At 44.5% G+C, this 20,540-nt stretch overlaps 2 long non-coding RNA genes across 6 annotated transcripts in view; one reads left to right on the top strand and one right to left on the bottom strand.

The window, feature by feature from the left end:
- The window catches only part of LOC310833512, a 115,676-nt gene that overhangs the window by 85,222 nt on the left and 9,914 nt on the right, over nucleotides 1-20,540 (bottom strand). The gene's annotated exons all lie outside the window — the stretch shown is intronic.
- On the top strand, nucleotides 384-20,044 carry LOC310833831. 2 transcript variants are annotated; one of them, XR_014558953.1, is made up of 3 exons: nucleotides 384-1,485; nucleotides 19,574-19,667; nucleotides 19,844-20,044. It is a non-coding gene; the product is annotated as an uncharacterized lncRNA (long non-coding RNA). The 2 variants fall into 2 exon arrangements; XR_014558954.1 differs by lacking the exon at nucleotides 384-1,485 and adding an exon at nucleotides 17,551-17,977.

The raw sequence follows: 20,540 nt of genomic DNA, 5'->3' as shown, positions 1-20,540 counted from the left end.
TCACTCAGTGCTAGAATAATGGTGACTCTACTTCATTGGAGGGCTTTGGCAGTCGCATTGTGGTGGGTTGCTTCCAAGCCAAAGGATGTAATCTTTCCATGCTGGGGACTCTTGAAACAAAAAACTGAGGCCATTTTTTGTACCTTTGAAGTGACTTAGCATATGGACATTTGTGCAATTAACACATCTTTTAACAATATGGGCCATAACTTCTCCAATAGCGTCGTATCTCATTTTAGAATAAGAATTCATTAATAAACAAAAAATAATCTCCTGCGATAGCTTTTTTTTAATATGGCAAAAAAAATTAAATCCTGAATTAAGTTTCTCATATGCATAGTTCACAGATGACTAAGTGTAAAGTTTAATTGTTGTTTGTTTGTTTGTCAGCTAAATGACAAATGCAACTAAAACATGTTACATTTTCCCAGGCTCCTTAATTAAGAACATATTTTTCTTTTCACTTACAGCACTGAACAAATTAATAATTAGCTACAAAAGAGCTATAAGGGGCCAGATTTCATCTGGTGTAAGCCTGCTATTAGATCTGTGCAACAAAGCCCAAGCATTTGCTTTAATACACATTCTGCAGAACACACAATAAACCTTCCTAAGCCTGTTTTCCGTCCATTATGCCTCAATCCACACCTCCCACCTTCTCTAATGATGTAGGCTCCTGCATATGAAAACTTTACACCATTACAAACTAGCTATCCTTTAAGATACCACAGAACTCTTTGGCCCACTTCTCACATTTGGCAGCCCTATAAGTCAGCTGGGAATGAGTGCAGGTGCTGTTTGTATGAATTGGGGCCTCTGGGTATGAACTGTATACCTGACCATGGCGATTTGCACAATTGTGATGGGTGAAATACAAATGGCTCCACGTGGTGCCAGCTGAGCTATGGGTTCACCAGCAATCCTTGCAGACATTTCAGTGGGATCAGGGGTGCAGTGTGTGCTTGAATGCACCTTTGTCTCTAGAGTGGTGCATCCTTATGGTCCAACGTATTGACAAGTTGCGTTTCAAGCTGGAAAGTATTTGGAATGCTTTTTTCGAAAGAATACACTGTCTCTAAAACCCAGTTCTGCTTCCCTACAAATGGAAGACAGCAACACCGTTGTGGGAATAAACAAGATAAATACATACATAATTAACTCAGGGACAGCACATCACTTTTGGCAGGGCAAGCTGGAACAGGGTGGAAATAATGACATCATGCTTCCTATCCCACACACAAAAAAGGGAAACATCATTTTCAGAATAGGTTTGGCAGTGCCTGCATGGTCCCAGTCCAAAAGAGAATCCCCTGGTGCTACAATCAGGGCCAACCCATGCATGAGGTGAGTTAAAGCAACCGCCTTGGGGTGGTAAAACCCCATGTGCACCCTGCTGCCTCTGCCACCAGCAGTGCTAGTTTCCAGTGAGACCTCGTGAGATTCCGATGAGATTTTGCTGGAATCCACTGCATCTTTGCAACCCTGGTAAGGGCGGCTGCGGCAGCTGTGGCGGCAGGGTGGTGTAGCATGTTCCCATTTCACCATCAGAATTCCTGGTGGAGATCTTCATTCGCCCCTTCTGTGAAATCAAAATGGGTTGTTTTGTGCCATACGTGCTACAGCGCTTCAGGTGAGGATGACCATGAGGCTTGGTAAGGGATACGCAGGAGTGAAATGGTTTAAAATGCCTTTTTCAATTCCCCATTCCAGTCGAAATGCTATGATTTGCCTAAAACTTTTAAAACGGAAAGTCTACTGTAAATATCTCCAGCTCCACAGACCTGAATAGAATTGCAGCCCCCGCTACCTCTCTTACAGTATATGAGGAGTTGGATCCAAGCCTGCTTTATCAGGGTGGAAATCTCACAAGAACAGGTTGTGTGCTAAGATGTTTAGTTCTCCAACTTCTAGTCCCTGTTGGAAGTCTAACAAGAACAGACTTTCCTCACAGGGCTCTGCCATTTCCAATCGAGGTTCTTCTGCTGCCAGTCCCAGCTGGAAACTGGTTAGAGGATTGGAGGAGTTTCTGAAGTTTTGCTTCAGATTCAATTTTAAGGAGAAATTGTGGATGATGGAGAATGGGATGTTAGACTTTCTTCTAAGTTTCTCTCTCCCCTGCTTCCTAAGTCTTAAGCAGCTTAGAGCTGCTTCGTAATCTGTTTAAATCAAACATCTCCCAACCTCACCACTGAGGTCCAGGCTTTTCTCTATTGAAATGCCATCTTCAATTTAGGAAGGAATCTGTATAGCAAGGTAGAGTGGGGGGGAGGAGGAAAATAGAGACACCAGAGCCATCTTTCCCATCGGGCTTAGTGGTGCGTTGCGGCAGGGTGCCGGCTTCTCAGGGGCGCCCTAGCAAGTGGGGGAGCTGTGTGGCTTTGCCGGCAGCCTTCCCTTTCATTGCACGCCCGCCAGCTGCACCCCATCAACCATATGGCTGGTGGGCGTGCAGCTTGCCTCCCAATCCTCCACGCGGGGCAAGTGATCCCTGCAGAGGCTTAGGATAGAAGCTGTGCCCCACCAACTATATGGCTGGCGGGCATGCAGGTTCCTTCCCAAGCCTCCGAGGGAGGAGAGCAATCCCCGCAGAGGCTTGGGAAAAGGTCAACAACTCTGGGAAACAGCGTGGGGGGGCAGAGCGCCGGAGAGATCTTTGCACCACGGCACTGGATATGTTTAAGACGGCTCTGAGAGACACATTAAATGGAACATTAATAAATGCAATGAGACTATTCTTGCCGGTCACCAAAAAGGAAACACTGGGGATGGAGGTATTATAAAAGTGGATCTAGGAGGCCCTAGATTATAAAAGGGAATTCATTATAGAAAGGAATAAATGGAGGAAGGGGTGTTAATGTCAACAGTAGGAAAGAACCAGTGGGAGACGGAACAAGTACACAGAAGAGACTGTGTCTTGTGAATCTGTGGAGTCCATTTCCAACACCTTCTGTACAACCTTGCTGCTCTATATTTTAAGTTGTAGCCAGAAAATTTGGGAATCCACGTGGATGTTATCACATCAAGGAATACAACCATGCTGTCTCTTGCAGGCTCAGTTTACATTGTTGGGCAGTGGAATCTCATTATTTTATTTTCTTTTTAGAGTATCAAATCCCCAGCTTTCACAACTGGAAAATATTGGTTAATTGGTTGAACATATCTGACTTTTAAAAAATGGGTTGGGATTACAGTAATCAAAAGATGAGATTTATTCACCAAGCAAACCAGCACCAATGTTCCCCACTCCCCTACTATATTTTATATATTTCTCCGCTGTTCTAACTTATCATTCCCTGTTACTTATATAGATACAAAAACGTTGGTACAAAGCTATCGCTGGGGAAGAAATTGACTAAGGCGTACGCTTTCAGCACTGCAAAACATATGTACTGTCCTCATAATTAGTGTTGCTGCAGTTATTTAGTACTCATACTGTGATACTCTCCCAAACGTTTAAGTTATAGGTTTGATTTGCGTCCAGTACTTCAGCCATTAAGGTGGTGGTTTTGGCACTCCAATTATCACTTGCTGTGTTCTTTACTTATTTATTTCTCTTACCATTAATATTCCAGGGCAGGTTATAGCAATTTTACAATACAATATTAAGAATGAGTAGTTATGCGTACCAATCCCCTACAAAAAAAAACAAAAAACCCCTTGCTGGTCCCTGCAAAGGTAACACTGGGGGGGGGGGGAGACTTCGCTGGTTACCCCCATACATCATGCGTTCAACTCACTGCCTTCTCCATCCACCCTGAACTGGCTGTCATAGACAGTAATTTTTGCGTACGGCTATTTCTGAAAAGTTAAGTTACTGGAGCAAATGTATGTGAAGATTCCTAAAGCAAACACATTTGGTATGAATTTCCTAAAGAATTGCTACATCCCAGAGAATGTGAGTCATGCCGAAGTTCCATGGGACAAGTTCAGGGGGACCACAACTTTTGACTGACACTGATGTGCATTATTTGTGGTTGCCACTGGCCCAGTTCCTTCTGCAAGTCAGCTGGCATAGGGATTCAAGGACTGAGTCAGTTTGTGTACCACACTAGGATTTGGAAATACTCAGTAGCGACAAGATATATTCTTAGTGCTCTTGAGAGTTTCCGAGGCTGGATGTGAAGTTAGGCTCATGCCTTCCACAAGTTCTTTAATGTGTGTCACAGACCTCAATAGAGGCATGGAGTTCCTCTTCCATCCAGCATAAAGTGAGCTACTTCTTCCCCTCCTAAATCTCTGCATGTACAAAGACATTGGGGGAAGAGAAGATCTCTCGCTTTCTGAGAGATATCCTGGTGTCTTGGTCACCAGAAAGAGCTCTGTGGCAGCCACCTGGTAACTGCTTTTTTAGATCCTGGTACTAATTAGCTGGGGCTAGTGTGTGTAGACCCTAAACCCCCCTATTATCAATTCACAATTAGGACTGAACACCAGTGGCATAGTGTGGGTTGCCAGCACCCGGGGCTGCACGGAGGGGGGGGTGGGAGGGAAATGAAGGGAGGGTGCATTCAACTGCCTAACGGCTTCTACGGCACCAAGGAGATCACAGTCACAGAGAGAAAAAGAGTTGTTCCATTGTCTAGATAAGTTACTTCCTGGTTCTCATGGAGAAACCATTTTCAACAGAGCCCAGTGGCAGAAGAGCGCTGCTGTATTGAGGCTGCACTGGATGTTGAAATGTTGTGCCCCTTAACAATGTTGTGTCTGGGGGTAATTGCCCCTGTGCACCACTGCAGAACAGAGGCAGTGATTTTTCATGGGCTGGTTCCACTAAAAGAGAACTATTCCTGCTTTAAAAATAATAATTTTTAAAAAAATCATTTCCTTTAATTAGATTGTAATAGGGACAGGACTGTCTTATAGTACTTAGAAAGTGTTAGCTGCTATATAATTGATTAAGGATGATAATAATAATATAAGTTCCACTCATTTCAATGCAGCTTTAAGCACATGGCTAATGATATCAGGATCAAGGACCAATGTGCTTATCCTGAAGACGGACGGCTCTTAGATACTCTAGCCTTTTTCTCCTCTTTCCCCAAGGTATTTCAGTCTACCTTGCCTTCCGTACCAATTTCACGCAGAGTGAAAAGTGCTCTGAGAATCCCCTGCTTTAGAATCTCAAAGAAATTCCTCTTCATTCATTCATTGCCTCTTCAGAAAGAGAATGTGCAGTGAGTAAAATTTTATACAATTAGTGCTCTCAGAGTGCTTTAAATGCAAACCTGTAAGAGGAAAGTAAAAACAAATCAAAGTTAATTGTGACTGGCTGGAACAAAATGCTTAAATCAATATGATGGCGGCTCATCTGCTTGTCATTTAGCCATTACCTGGGAGACGGATACCTCCTACTGTGGCTGATTTTTGATACACATTTGCTCTGCCTTGATTCTGCAGATACTGGTTAAGCCAAAAGCTATCCCATGCTCCCTGCTTCATTATATTGTTTGTTCTTAATGTGCCTGCTGATTCTTTATGCATCCTTTTCTTTTTCTTACTGGCAGGACACATCAGAGAAGTGGGGGGGACGGGACACATGGGCATTCAGAAAGTTAAAACACAGGAGGGGCGGTGAAGGAGAGAAATCTGAAAGTAACATATTGTATATACTACAATGGGCAGCAAAATATTCATGATGTGTTTTTTTAAAGCTCTAAACAACCATGGGACAAGGTGCCTGAAGGACTGTTTGCTACTACATGAACCGACCTGATTGTTAAGATCTTCTGGAACGGGCAATACATCCATTTCTGAGTTGTGTTTGGTAGCAGCAAGAGACTCCCTCCTACCCCAGATTGCAGAAATCTCTCCTTAGAGATGTTTGCTCACCTCACCTTCCCACATGCCACTCAGGGCCTGCCCCAGCTTGCGTTAGGAGGGCACCCACCCTAGATTGGGCACTGGGAGTCATATTTAGGTGCATATCCTGTTGTAAACAACACACTACAGCAGTTGGGCGATATTTGAACATGGGTTCAAATGGGCTTCTTCCCATCCCTGTTCCAGCAGACTCTATGTCTTTGACTACAAATCTTCTCTCTGGGGTTGGGAAACCTGCCTTCGTGGAGATGGCTTTGGGGAAGCCACAGTAGTCTTCTATGCTCAAGTGCCTTCGCTTGAGCAGATGGTGTGCGATGGATTTCCTATGGGGAGCAACGAATTGGGCCTGGAGGATGTGCAGCTGGGGCTGATTGTTCTCTTCTCCCCCACCCCACCCCCCACTCCTTTAAACTGTAAGGGGGCATTCTCCACAGCAAATTCTTTCTCCGCTGCCCCCCCCCAACAACAACAACAGCCCTATGGCTCTTTACATTGCAAGGTGTCGTTCTGCTTTGCCAAGTAAAGGATCTGAAGAGGGATAGTGCTTGGAGGACACATGCCACATACGTAATGTCTCTCTCTCCCCGCTCCTGCTCCCACCCCACCCCCTGTTTGCTTGTTTCCCTTTAGCCTAACTCTCCATTCTGACATGCTATTTACTTTTGCTGCAGTCCCAGTGCACCATTGAAGCAGTATCCAATCCATGTACAGGGAGGGGTAGATCACTGCAAACAAAACAATGTCCCTGCATGTACCAAGGACCCTGTTCTGCATTTACCGGTATTGTGTCCCTCAGCATGTGTGAGTGCAGCATCCCCCCCATTTGAAAAACTGGGTCATGAGAGCCCCTGAAAGAAGCCCTTCAAAATCAGATGGAGAAGGGAGGAGTTTTCAATGTCTTCCCAGATTCAATTTCCGGCATCTGCGGGGAAAGGCTTTGGTCAGAAACCCCAACCGGTTCCTGCGGACAAAACTGACTTAAACTGAAACAGCATAAGGCAACTTCGGAGGTTCAGGCTATTTCTTTCCAAAAGCTTTTTTTAAAAAGCAAATAAAAGAAATTTTAAAACTAGACGTTGACTGCTAGGTTTCAAGGCAAAGCAAGACAAACTGGAAGACCCCACCAAAAACTCTCCACCTCAGCCTCTCTCAAGCTGCTAGGGCAGGCAGCATGTGTTGCAGTCGGTAAGTACGGGTACAGTGGGAGCGGGTGGCACTGTGGTCTAAACCACTGAGCCTCTTGGGCTTGCTGATCAGAAGGTTGGCAGTTCCAATCCATGCAACAGGGTAAGCTCCCGTTGCTCTGTCCCAGTTCCTGCCAAGCTAGCAGTTCAAAAGCAAACCAGTGGGAGTAGATAAATAAGTACCACTGTGGCATGAAGGTAAACAGTGTTTCCATGTGCTCTGGCACTCGTCACAGTGTCCCTTTGCACCAGAAGCAGTTTAGTCATGCTGGCCACATGACCCGGAAAGCTGTCTGCAGACAAACACCAGCTACCTCGGCCTGAAGTGAGATGAGCGCCACAACCCCATAGTCACCTTTGATTGGACTTAACTGTCCAGGGGTCCTTTACCTTTACAGCAGACATGTCCTGTTGAAGTGATCACAACACCACTTGGGGAATAGCAGACTCTCAAGCAGAGCAGCAAAGGGGGCCTGGCCTCCATCACCGGCTTAGCTGCAGACCAGGAGTTTCTGGATATAAGGAAAGGCTTGTAGACCAACTGGGAGCGCATGTTGAAAACAGGACAACTTAAGTCACCTGGGTTTAGATGGCCATAGCATCAAGAATGGCATTGTGGTGGCATCATACAAAAGGCAGGAGAAGGGCAGGGAGGATCAGATGGAAGAGATAGCAGCTGCAGCCAGGATCTCAACCTGCCTGGTTGATAATCTTGCTCTTTTCCACTTCCCTCCCTTCAAATGCTGACATTGCTGTTGTTACTATTTTTGCCGTTGCTGTTATACGATAAAGGCCATTCAGGCCCAGTTACCCAGTTATAATGCTAGTAAATGGGGGTTTTAAGGCGCAGCAAACCCCTTTAAACAACATTTTAAAAGGCACCAGAATAAGGGAGGGAGTTACCTTGTATGAGGTTCTCTGTAGTGATGGTTCCACTCTTTCACTCCCTGACTGCAAATCAGCATTTTTAGTGGACAATAGGCTCAGCAGTGGCCTTATGATTGCCTCTTTTCAAATGGAAATGGCTATCCTAACTCCTCTGCCAGGGTTTTTTTTTTCCCTCCCCCCTTTACCAGAGCACAAATTGCAGTTTACAAGGCACTGAGTGGGGGAGAGGAGGGGGGGAATCTTAGCTGAATATCTTTTTTTTATTATTCGACAAACTGACATGTAAATTACCCTTTAAGTGCTCCACTCTAGGGCTCTGATCATCTCCTAATTGTCACAGTCAATTGTAGCCAACAGTCTCTTCATTCCCAAGCGCTTTGACAACAAGCATAAGGATCAAAGCAGCAACAGCTCCCTTCAATATCTTTCTGTTTAGGATGCTACAGAAAGCCTGAAAAAGGAAAAGGTGTAAGGGCATTACTGTAGAGGAAACCGAGAGCAGAAAGTATTATAATAGTCATTTTCTCCTTCTCTAATATGATAGATCCTTATGCGCGATGCTACCACCGATTTGGCATAAATACATAAACAGCCAAGGGAGTGAATGAAGTGCGCTTTTCACATTGCGCTAAAATGCTGCCATTCAAAAAGAAATAGAATATCGGCGTTTTATTATAAATTGATCCGGGAGAGTCTCTCTGCCCCTACCAAGTCCATGGGGGGGGGGGGCATTTTTAAAAATAAAATTCTGCCCCTCAGGTTAAAATTAGGGACTTAATGCAGACATTATCTAAGACACATGTCACTCTCTGTGTTTAATAGGATGAAACTGAGGGGATCACAGTAACTGCATCATTAACAGAACAGAACCGTAGAATTGTAGAGTCGGAAGGGACTATGAAGGACATCTAGCCCAAACCTCTGAAATAATATATGATGATGGTGGCTATAACAACCACAGAGACCCATCTTTAGACTGGGGGGACGGAGATAAATCTGTCTGAGGCTTGCTTCTCATCCTCACCTGCAGCAATTGTGCCTCTCTAGAGGCATAACTGCGGCAGGCCAGAGGCAAAGCTGAACCAGCGCTCAACCTTCCATTCTGCTAGAAAAAATTAAGGCCCAGATATGACCTGAGCTTGCCTTAGGACAGGGCTGGAGGACCTGTGTCCCAACTCTCAATCTCAAGATCACGGGGTTGAGCCCCACGTTGGGCAAAAGATTCCCTACATTGCAGGGAGTTGGACTTAGATGACTCTCAGGGTCCTTTCCAGCTCTATGATTCTAAGAGAGCTCCATGTTGTCCCTCTTACTCCCATCAGACAACATGCCAATGATCAGGGATGACGGAGTTCATAGTCCAGTAACACTTGAGGGGCTCAAGTGATTCACCAACCCTGATTCACCAACCCTGCCTGCTCTGCGGTCTGGGGTCCCCAACTGCAGCTTACCACATTTAAATTATTATTTAATATTTTATTGTTATTTCTTACATTCATATACTAACCTTCATCTGAGGAACACAGGGCAGTTTACAGTAATACATTTCAGTAGGAGTTTCAGTGCAAACTTTTTTGCGATGCGGGAGCTCCTCTTGCTTCAGCAAAGGAACAATCAAGAGCTCACTTGGAGGTTCCTTTGAAGCTACATCCATATCTGTCCTACACCTAATCTATGGGTAGGCAAACTAAGGCCCGGGTCCAGCCCAATTGCCTTCTAAATCCGGCCCGCCGATGGTCAGGGGATCAGCATGTTTTTTACATGAGTAGAGTGTGTCCTTTTATTTATAGTGCATCTCTGGGTTATCTGTGGAGCATAGGAATTTGTTCATTTTTCTTTTCAAAATATAGTCTGGCCCCCCACAAGGTCTGAGGGACAGTGGACCGGCCCCCTGCTGAAAAAGTTTGCTGACCCCTGAGTCCTAATCTCACATATGGCACCAGGGGTGGGACAAACAGGTAAGTGTGGTTTGCCAGGAATAGCCTGGCAGACCAAACTGGGACCCCTGAGGGGCCAGAGTTGAGCCATGAGCTGGAGGTTTCCTAGTCCTTTCTTAAAGAGATCTGCACCAGTCCTTCATCTTCAAGGGCACCTCCGACTTGTGCTGTTCACCTATTAGGACATATGTCACAATGCTGTTATGAGAAAAGCTAACATGTCTATATATCTGCCAGTTTCATTTATGCTTCCCACCAGCCATTTATTGGGATCTGCCAGGTGACACATACATCTCCACTTTTGCAGTCACAGCAGCAAGACCTCAATAAGCTGCCCTATTTGGCTGTGCTCAGCTTGGAGGGTTCGAAATTGTGCACTACTGGTTGAACACAATTATTTTAAGTACTTTTCTATTAAAAAAAATATGAAACTGCTAATTTCAAGACGAGATTGCGAGGATAAATCATTCAAGAAGGTTTCCAAAACAAACAAACAAATTCTAGCAAAGTTACTGTAGGTGTGGATGTTTTTTCTTTATAAGTTTCTAGCCCTCTGGAAAACGGGTATCTCCTAACTATCCTTCTTTAAAGCCATTAATTATGTTTTTCAAATCCTTAATGATTTTGAATAAGGATCGTTAGGGAATATCCATTTTCCAGAGGGTTAGGAATATCCATTACCCACATTCAAAGTAACTTTGCTTTAATTTCCTATTTGTTCCGAAAGGAATGTTTCAAACTCAGTTTCTTTATAAGGCCAACCTATTTATTTAGAATAGCGGATATCTTGATTTTGTGTGTGTGTGTGTGTGTGTGTGTGTGTGTGTGGTGCAGTTTCACCAAATATCAGGAGCAGCCAAAAGAGTGGACTGTGAACTTGGCATCCTAGCCATGACCAAAGCAAATTTAGGGCAGCAGAACCAGTCTCCTCATACTGGGTGCTGAGCTGAGGGGGGGCGTGCCACATGGCACCATAACTATGATATAGAACGCATGCAGAATGGAAGGCAAAAGTGGGGGGTGCTGAATTTTGGCCTCATACAGGGCACCACTGAAATTTGAAAGACCAAAGTGCACCCCTGCAGTGACATCACTGTTGCCTACCAGGACAAGAGGAGGGGCTGAGCAGGGCAACAGCGAGGCTGGGGCAGTTCAGGCACACTGGCAGTACCATTCTGGTGCCCATAAACTGCCCTGATCTCTCCACCAGCTATCCTGCACTCTCACTATTCAGATATGTGGTAAGGACACCGTTGCTGGGAGATCAAGTCTGCAGTGGTGCTCCTCTCGATCAGCCCTTCCTGCTTTATATACATAAGATAATGTGTAAGTAACCACATCCAAATCCATACTCTGCTCGTGTAGAGTGAACAGTTCTCATGGTTTTTCAAAGAGGCAAAACAAGTCAGTTCTTTGCTGCAATCCCTCATGTATTAAGATAATAAGAAAACTGTAGCTTCTAGATCACTTGTTTCTAGACCTTGAAATTGAAGTATAACGTTTTTGCAATATATTTAACCAACAGACTTCATACATGCAGACTGCAATAACAAATAGACCACAATCCAGCAAATTTAATCACATTTTACTCTAAAAAGTTCCATGCTAGGCTTGAAGGGGCCTGAACTTCAGCTGCATCATGGTCAGAGGTAACTTAAAAATAAATTTTAAAATAACTCAGGATGAAATGTGTCTCTAAGTTGCAACGTTAGCATGGCTTTATGAATCAAAAAATGAACTCGATATTATTGTTATTTTTAAAAATGTTAGGTGTTCAAGCACCCACACTCCTCACTGGCAAACAAAGAGAAGGTTCATACATACATCACTTAATTTTGTTACACTTGATGACTGGCAGCTGAATGTGTGAACATATATTCCACAATTGAAAAATCCTGGGTTTCAGGAGATGTGAGTCATTATGAATATTTCCCCTGCATTGTAGCTTTCAAGTCTCATTCACATAGGTGAGCTATTACTTGAGGTTGCAGTCCTCAACCTACACCCCCTCCTAAGTTTCCCTCAACTAAAAAAATGCTAATGCACAATACGCCATCAGGAAGTTCTCCTGCATATGCCCCACTGAAGTCAATGGGACCTCTGCAGGAGCATTACTGTTTGCATCAATTCCCTCAAGAACCAATCTAATCCAAATGCTTTGCACTCTTAGATTCAGCAATCTAAGAAGGTGTTCTTAAATTCAGCAGCATTCCTGATGGCAGTGAAATTGTGCCTTTTTAAAACTGGTGAAATCAAATCAAAGGACCAATTAGTTTAAGAGGAAATAGAGCTGCCCTTTCTCACAGTCTGAGTTGTCTTCCTGGCCTACAGAAACTCTGGTTTTTTCTGCAGCCAGTTTTTAGAGCATGCATAATTGCTTATGGTCAACATCCAGTCGCCACCAGATCACACATTAAACAGATAACCACTATTATTATAAGAGCAGCTTCCTCGACCTCATATTTTGGTCTGGCTCAGCGTTCCCGAACTCTACCAGTTTGGTTTCGAGCCTTGTGCCAACCTAGCATCTGTACATGTCATTTTCGACTAGTGGAAGCACAATCAAAAGCCAGCATAGAGCCCGTGTTTATGCACACAAGAAGAATGTCAAGAAATATGATCATAGCTATCCTGCAATGTTTGCTTTAGACAGTGTTCTATGCTTTTTAAAAGAAAAAATGAAACAAAAACCTCAAGGTACAGCGTGTGTTGTTTGGCAAGAAATCTGAATGGACAACACTGTTTGGGTGAGTGTGCATTTGGAAATAGAAATTCTCCTTTCAAACAGAGCTTGCTGAGGGTTTTTAAGCAAAATTTCTAGAATCTTAAGTTTTCCAATGAACTGGAAATGTTTCTGTCAGTTAACACTAGCAAAAGGAAAAAAGAAAATAAAAACCATCAAAAGTAATGGAAGGGTGACAGATGAGGAGTGCCAAGCCTTTGCTCAACCACATTCCCTTACTCCAATCCATCAAGGCATTGCTTCAGTCAGAGCCGACGCAGGTCTGCTTCTCTAAACATGAACCTGCCCCCTTTTACACAGGCACAAGACCCTAGGGAGGAGGCAAGGAACTTTTACCCATACACCAGCTGTGTTCTTCAGGGCAGAATGGAGAAGGAAACCAATGGTTCTCATGGCCTCCGCCTCTTTTTTCCAAATTCATTCCTGGGATGGTGTTGTTGTTGTTTTGGGGGAAGGGGTATTGGAAACATATTGCCCTTCCTCCATTACCCTGAAGCTGTCATCAAAAGAGAGGAGCCCCTTCTCAGTCCCTGTACAGTGGTACCTCGGGTTAAGAACTTAATTCGTTCTGGAAGTCCGTTCTTAACCTGAAACTGTTCTTATCCTGAAGCACCACTTTAGCTAATGGGGCCTCCTGCTGCCGCTGCACCACCACTGCATGATTTCTGTTCTCATCCTGAAGCAAAGTTCTTAACCCGAGGTAATATTTCTGGGTTAACGGAATCTGTAACCTGAAGCGTATGTAACCTGAAGTGTATGTAACTCGAGGTACCACTGTATTAATTGGTTGCTGCCCAATGTCAAGGGTAGTAGGAAGGTTTTGCCCCCACAGCAATAATCCCCTAGTGAAGCACTTAACCCTGCCCCCACAAAGAAAAATAAGATTAAATGAAAACCAGTCTCTAGCATGGGGAAACACATGCATGTGAAGACACCACTGGGGCCAGAGACTATAGTCACAAATGAGAGGGGTGCAAATCTACCCTTTGTGATGCCAGTGTCTGAGGTGAGGAGCAGCTTTTGCCTACCCCCCCCCTTACACCAAAGCTTTCCAATCTTTTTTATGTTGGTGACACACTTTTTAGACTTGCACCATTTCGCGACACAGTAATTCAGTTTAACCAGAGGTTAAACTAACCCCTTTCCAGTCCCGGGAGGAGCGAAAAGACCACACCTACACGCTGCAGCCTACTTGCTAACATGTCACGACAATTTGAAAAGCTCTGCCCTACACTGTCATTTTATTTGAGTCCATTTTCTTAGCTGTATTCCGTTTACCCTTAATCCTACTGCTTTCATGGATACCCAGAAATGCTCATAGCTAGAGTTTAACCTCTCTGTTGCTACTTATTTCACCACGTTTTTCCTCTGTTTCCTTCCTGCCCAATTAAGATCTAGATAGCTAGAGGCAATCGTTCTAGCAATGGACCACTTTTGGAGCATTTTGTTTTTTAGTCCTGAAGCTGTCAAGAATCACTAAAAAGGAGTTCACTTGTTCTGAATCAGTATATCCTGTGTTTTAGCTGAACCTTAATGTATATGATACTGGGGCTCACATAGTCATGGGGGTATGAAATTATTAGGGTGCTCCTTGTTCAACTACATCCCTGAATTTCAAGCCACATGTAGTCTAGAATGCCATGATTACCATAGAAATCTGAGCATGGAATATTTATCTCCTTCATTGCAGAACTCTCTCAGTGAACTGCAACAGGCTTCTTAGGGATGAAGCCTTGTAGCACAGCTTCTGTCTTCCAGAGAACCCCAACAGTTCTTAATTCTACACCAAGGGGATTTTATATTCCTTTTAGAAGCAAAGGATGTATACAATTGTGCCCTGCTTACCTCACAGAGCCCCAGAGTAAGCATCTTCTTATATTGCCATTAGAGGGATAAGATTTTGGCTACTAAATAGTTCTGCCACAAACCTTTTGCCTACTTTAATCCCAGCGCTGCCGTTTAACTTTTGTCAGGCAGGCTGCCGTGTAGGAAACATATTGGCACCCAGATGCTAAGCATTTCGACTCGCTTATCAGGCAGCAACACCGGAGCAATGTCAGGTTTTATGGCAGCATGTGAAGAGTAGCTCTTTTTCTGCTAGTCTCCAGGTCTGGCCTTGCAACAGACTACTCTTGAGCAACCTGGGTTCCAGCCAGCCAACCTGGATTTACAAGATGAAATATTCTGGCTAGTGCTTTGTTTTGTTCCCCACCCCCCACCCCCCTGGGGTGCGGAAGGGAGGTAAAAGTTGTTCCAGTGGATAATGTTGTGGGTTGATAAGTATGATTAGACTTTCCTCAAACAGCATTTGATAAGAGCCTAAATGGCAGGTATGGATAACAAGAGCCTAATGAACTGATAACCATCTTCCTATCTTAGTAGGTACATTGCAGCCAGTCAGGTTAGGGGCCTCCTTTCTAATCTATGCAAAAGACAGAGATTAGAATATCAAGGTAAGATACCAAGAGCTGCTGAGGGCATCGCAATTACAGACTCCCAGCATCTGTAGTTTAATGCCCATTATAAATATGTGAGATCCAAATCTATGTCAAAATGCAAGCATCAGCATTGGGAATAAGCACCAGTCCATGACTGAGGCTCAGACCTGGTCAAACAAAGGGCCTTTTCCTCCATTGCTGAGGGTAGGGAGATCAAAACAGGAAGGGACAGAGATTGAAATCAGGGACAAAAGTAAGCCATCGAAAGGCATTTATCAAGGACAACGCAGATGCAAGCCAATAAAGAAGACTAAGAGGCCCAGACAAGACAGAAGTGCTTGGCTGACACAATATGAAAGGAATTTTAAATTGGCCCTAAACAATTGGCATTTCCTTCTTTGAAAGAATTTAGTTCCTGCTGCCAAGTCTTGCTACACAGGATGCAGGCCACATGGAAAAATCTTTACCTGTGCAAGTATTCCACAAGGGACTGGTCATGTTTAAAATGCAGACTACATAAACTAGCGCATATGATCATGTTATCCTCTCTGCAGCACACCTGCTTGGACTGTTGAGATCTTGGAGAGACAGAATGGGTAACACTACATAGAGAGATACACCATTATAATTGCACAAAACACATGATGTTCTTATTCACACCAGGCACAGCTTTTAGTGGGCCAACTGAACAGCATCTCTCTTTCCGGCAGACTTTTGTGCTGCTCCAGACTTTTGTGCTGCTGTTCCCATACCAAGAACAGCCTCAGGGTTACTTGTATCCTTCTCGTGTTTAAGGATGAAAGTGACTGGGCCAGAAGCTTCTTCTGAAGAAGCTTGGAGCCTCCACTTGAGATGATCCACCAGCAAGAAGGGCCTCAATCTGCAAACAGATGCGAAGGTCTCTATTTACAAGTGGGCCTACTTCAGAGCCAACCTGCCAGTAAAGAAAGGAAGTGGAGAAAGTAGTCTTTTGTGTAAACATCTCAAGGGTCTTTCCAAAGGAAATGAGTCCCTCTTTGAAGAGATGCATGCCCCAGTGGCAAAACCCAGAACTGGAACCACCCAGCGCAGGACTATGCATGTCTCTTCAGAAATAAGTCAGTCCTACCATGTCCAATGGAGCATAAGTGTGCATATGACTGCAGCCTTAATAATGGTCTGTGGATGTTCTAAATAGATAGGAGGACAGGAAACATGACTGAGCACAGTTCATCTTACCAGTATTTGAGAGAACATATATGGGGAAAATGCATAAACTCTTTTTTATTTACAGACGTTGTGCTTTCTCCTCACCCCCGCATGTGGGAAACACAGCCGGAGGAAGCACAATCCACTTGCACACCCTATTGTGCACTTCTGTAGAACATCCAGTGCAACCCAGCGTCTCCACCTGGGATGTGCTCTAAACCACCGCAACAGCCTCTTCCTGGAATAGAAAAATAGCTAGTATGGTGGCACCCAAAGGAGTACATTCCTCAGCTTTTTAATTATGTAAGAGACTGTTGTTGAGTCCACTGTGTTATACATTAAAGGCTGCAAGATATCCAAGAGAGAATCCTAATTGTTTTTATCCGTGGATGCTGAGAACATGCAGTATTCTGCACACAAAGCTTTTTCAGGCCTCTCCATCTGCATCAATAGCAGGAGCCCCCATTGAATCGAATGGTCTGCAGAGATGTCCACAACCAGACTGTTTGTGGCAAAATAATCCCACTCAATGTGCAGCCATATCTCTTCTTGCTGTCGTATCATTATGACATTCAACTCATCCCTGTGTGGACACCTCCTGTCCCTGTCCCCATCCTTTCCCCTTTGATGATAAAGACAAGGTTCTCCCCATTTTTACTTTAAATCACGTTAAATATTATGCTTTGTTGGCTTTAATTTATAGTGGCAGTGCAGGGGCCAGTGGTAGATAGACTTGAGCCACAGCTCCAACCTCTCACCCATGCTGGTGGCAAGAAACAACTGAGCGAGGAGGAGGGAAGAGAGGTTAGGTTGGGATGGCAGAGGAGGCTAAGTGGCAGAGGGGGCCACATCATGCTCTACCAGCAGCGGCTGAGGAGGAACACCAGTGAGTGTGAAGAAAGGAGGGGATGAGGAAGGGTAAGGAGGCTGCTCTTTCTCCCTTCTCCCCTTCTCCTCATCAGTTGCACCAACGGCAATGCAGCTGCCATTTTGAGCTGGCTGCCTCCCTCTCATGCCTGATAGTGTCAAGGAAGGGAGGGGCTGCTCCTGGACGGGGGAAGGATATTACAGTAGTGGCGAGGACACTGACTCCAGTGAGCTGGAGGGAGGGGAGCAGGTGACGCCAACCAATGAACCAGACCCACCCTCTGCCCGGCCAACGCAAACGTTGTCTCTCTCTCCGCCAAACCCACCCTCTGCCCGCGCAGTTTTGAGGAGGAGGAACTCAAGTATGGATGGGAAAGTGTCCCATTTGAAGTACAAATGGGACAGGAGACACTTTAGTCCCAAAAAGGGACGCTCCCGTTTTTCTAGGGAGGGGTAGCAACCCTAGTTGACAGTTAAATGTTAGGGACAGACAGTTGGAGATCAACAGAGTGAAGTGAGTAAGCAGTTGGGAGTTGGTTGGAGAGAGATATGGAAGTACATTGGCTGGGGTGAAGTATTGCAGAGATTGGCTTGAGGTTAAAGCCATTTAGAGGCTAGTGTTAGAAGCGGTGGCTCTGGACTCTGTGGAAACTGCCAACTAGCATCTTAAGGCCCCCCCAGCCCAGCCCAGATAGGTATCAGATTTCCCTTTTGTATATGAAGTCCCCTTAATAAAACTGTATCACATCCAAACACGTTACTAGGTGGCTTAAAAGCATTCTGAGAGAGAGCTGGTGGCAGCTCAAAGACTGAAGAAACGCAGACACAGGTACTTGTGGTGTAGACAAGTGAGAATGAGGGACCAAGAATCCCTGACACGATGGTGACAGAGGTAGCAGCTCTCCACCAGAGGTAATAGTCATTCATTCCCCAATTAGATATTTGAATTGCAGAGACCTGGGAATTTGGAAGCTCAGGTCTACGAAATGATTACATTCCACTAACAAGGCCAGGCTTTGTCAACCTGGTTGCCCTTTAGCTGTTTTGGACTGCAATTCCCAACAGCCATGGCCAGCACTGGAGAAGGTTGAACAAGGAGCTCCTAAGAGACAAAAACTGGAGCACTGATTTTCTACCTACGAGGACTAGGAACTAGGGAAAGTCGGAGGCAGAGAGCATGCATCATACTAATGACTTAGAATGCAGCACACAAAAAGCAGACATGTAAAAATAAACTACAAATCCAGCAAGGAATATGGATTTGCACCTTCACATGCATTAAGGAGCTCCCTGAGAAAAACTACTAGGAATGTAAGGAGGTCGTGACACGTGTTTATGTAGGAAGACAAGGTCAGAGGATATACTAACAATGCAAAGAGGTGTGTTGTAATAAATATGAAAAGGGCAGGTTTGTTGGGCCCAAATGTCCTGTTCCCATCCAAGAATTCCTTTCTCCTCATTAGCCTTTCACCTTTGGACAGCCAGGGCATTAAAATTCTGGCTGAAGCATTAAAGAAACCAGTTTGGTGTCCTTAGCACAGATTTATCCATATCACAAAACAGTCATATAATTTGGCTCGAGTGTTAAATGCCTGCTCAGGAAAGAGGCCCTTGAAAAAAGGAGAGGGTTGTTGCTAGTCAAATCTGCTAAAAGTTCATTCAGCATATTATCCATGCTTTGCTTTCTTCAAGAAGTCATATTTGTTTATTCAGCAAAACTAGAGGCAACAGCTCCTTTACGCTGTATCTCGTATTTGTATGGAATGGGGGGGGGGGAGGAAACATTATAATCATGTGGTGACTTCCTTGCTAGAAGACCCCCATTCTCCTAACAAAGAGAGAGCTGCAGTTTACAGAGTTCTCTGGAAATTGTGGTGTTGTGAGGGGACTTAGAGTCTCTTAACAATTCTGAACACCCTGAACAAACCATACTTCCCAGGATTCTTTGCAGAAAGCCATGGCTGTTTAAAGTGTCTCAGATGTCCAGTGCAGATGTTCAAGGCCACAGGACTCTTGGACCGATTCACATGGCTGCCCCTCTGGATGTCCTTAACAGTTATTACTTGTAAAGCTTTAAACAGCTTAGGACCAGGCTACCCAGAGCATCACCTTCTCCAATGTGAATCTTCCTACCCACTTCATCAGCCACCGCTGCATGCCTTGCTCCCATCCGATGTACAGTTGGGAGCGAAGTACCTGAAAACCCTAAGTACACCATATGACAAAGCTTTTAGTAGGAATGTTAGTCTCCTATATTTTTAAAAGTGGAAATGTTTCTAGTCCTGGACAGTTTACACATGTAGGCTTCAAAACGAATGCTGAAAGTATTTCTCAGTGCTGGGAAATCAAACATCAGGCAGTAGCCTCCAGAGTGCTTCAGTGCACTACTGTACTAGGATGCCTGTAACAGTAGTTCATCCAGCACAAAAATTCAAGTCTAGAGTATGGTTTATGTTACTCATCCCATCACAGCTTTTTTTTTAATGGGATATTTTCCAATGCAACTAGGAAAAGAAGCTGCAGAAAACCAAGACAGACAACTTTCTCAAGGAATTACAATTTGCAAAGGAAAACACAATTCAGACAATATGGTCCAGATGAGGCAAGTGTGTTCAAGGTCCACTTCAGCCATTGTGAAAGTTGTATTTTCTCAATGACAACTTCCCTATCTGAGGAATAGGAATAATAGTGAACCACCTCAAATCAAGAGAACTAAATGTTTATTATTATATTATATGTTTATTATATGTATTTTTAATCCCATTTCTTTTTTCCTAGGATGTCTCCCTGCCACATCTTAATCCATCTTAAAAATGGAAGATCGGAGGTGAAAGATAGTGACTTCAAACACTGGGATTTAGCTGCAATGAACAACCTAAGGCTTCCACACTCCATGTTTCCCACATGCTTACAAACTGGACTGCACTGACTGAATTGATGAATTAATCAGATATTGGTATGGCAGCACAGTAGCCAATGACGACCTCCTTACTTTGGTGCAATTAACCTCACCTTTACCCGTAATATTAGGGACGCAGGTGGCGCTGTGGGTTAAAGCCTCAGCACCTAGGACTTGCCGATCGAAAGGTCGCGGTTCGAATCCCTGCGGCGGGGTGCGCTCCCGCTGCTCGGTCCCAGCGCCTGCCAACCTAGCAGTTCGAAAGCACCTCCGGGTGCAAGTAGATAAATAGGGACCGCTTACCAGCGGGAAGGTAAACGCCGTTTCCGTGTGCAGCTCTTGCTCGCCAGAGCAGCGGTGTCACGCTGGCCACGTGACCCGGAAGTGTCTCTGGACAGCGCTGGCCCCTGGCCTCTTAAGTGAGATGGGCACACAACCCCAGAGTCTGTCAAGACTGGCCCGTACGGGCAGGGGGTACCTTTTACCCGTAATGCATCCATCTTTTGAATATGCTTGCAGTATCATGAAATAATAATTCAAGAAAATAGTATGTATTGTACTTATTCAGCATTTAAA

Source organism: Podarcis gaigeae (genome assembly GCF_964106915.1).
Source record: "Podarcis gaigeae genome assembly, chromosome: 1".
NCBI classification, from domain to species: domain Eukaryota; kingdom Metazoa; phylum Chordata; class Lepidosauria; order Squamata; family Lacertidae; genus Podarcis; species Podarcis gaigeae.
Note: the sequence above shows the minus strand (reverse complement) of the source record. Positions and strands in the feature narration are given on the sequence as shown.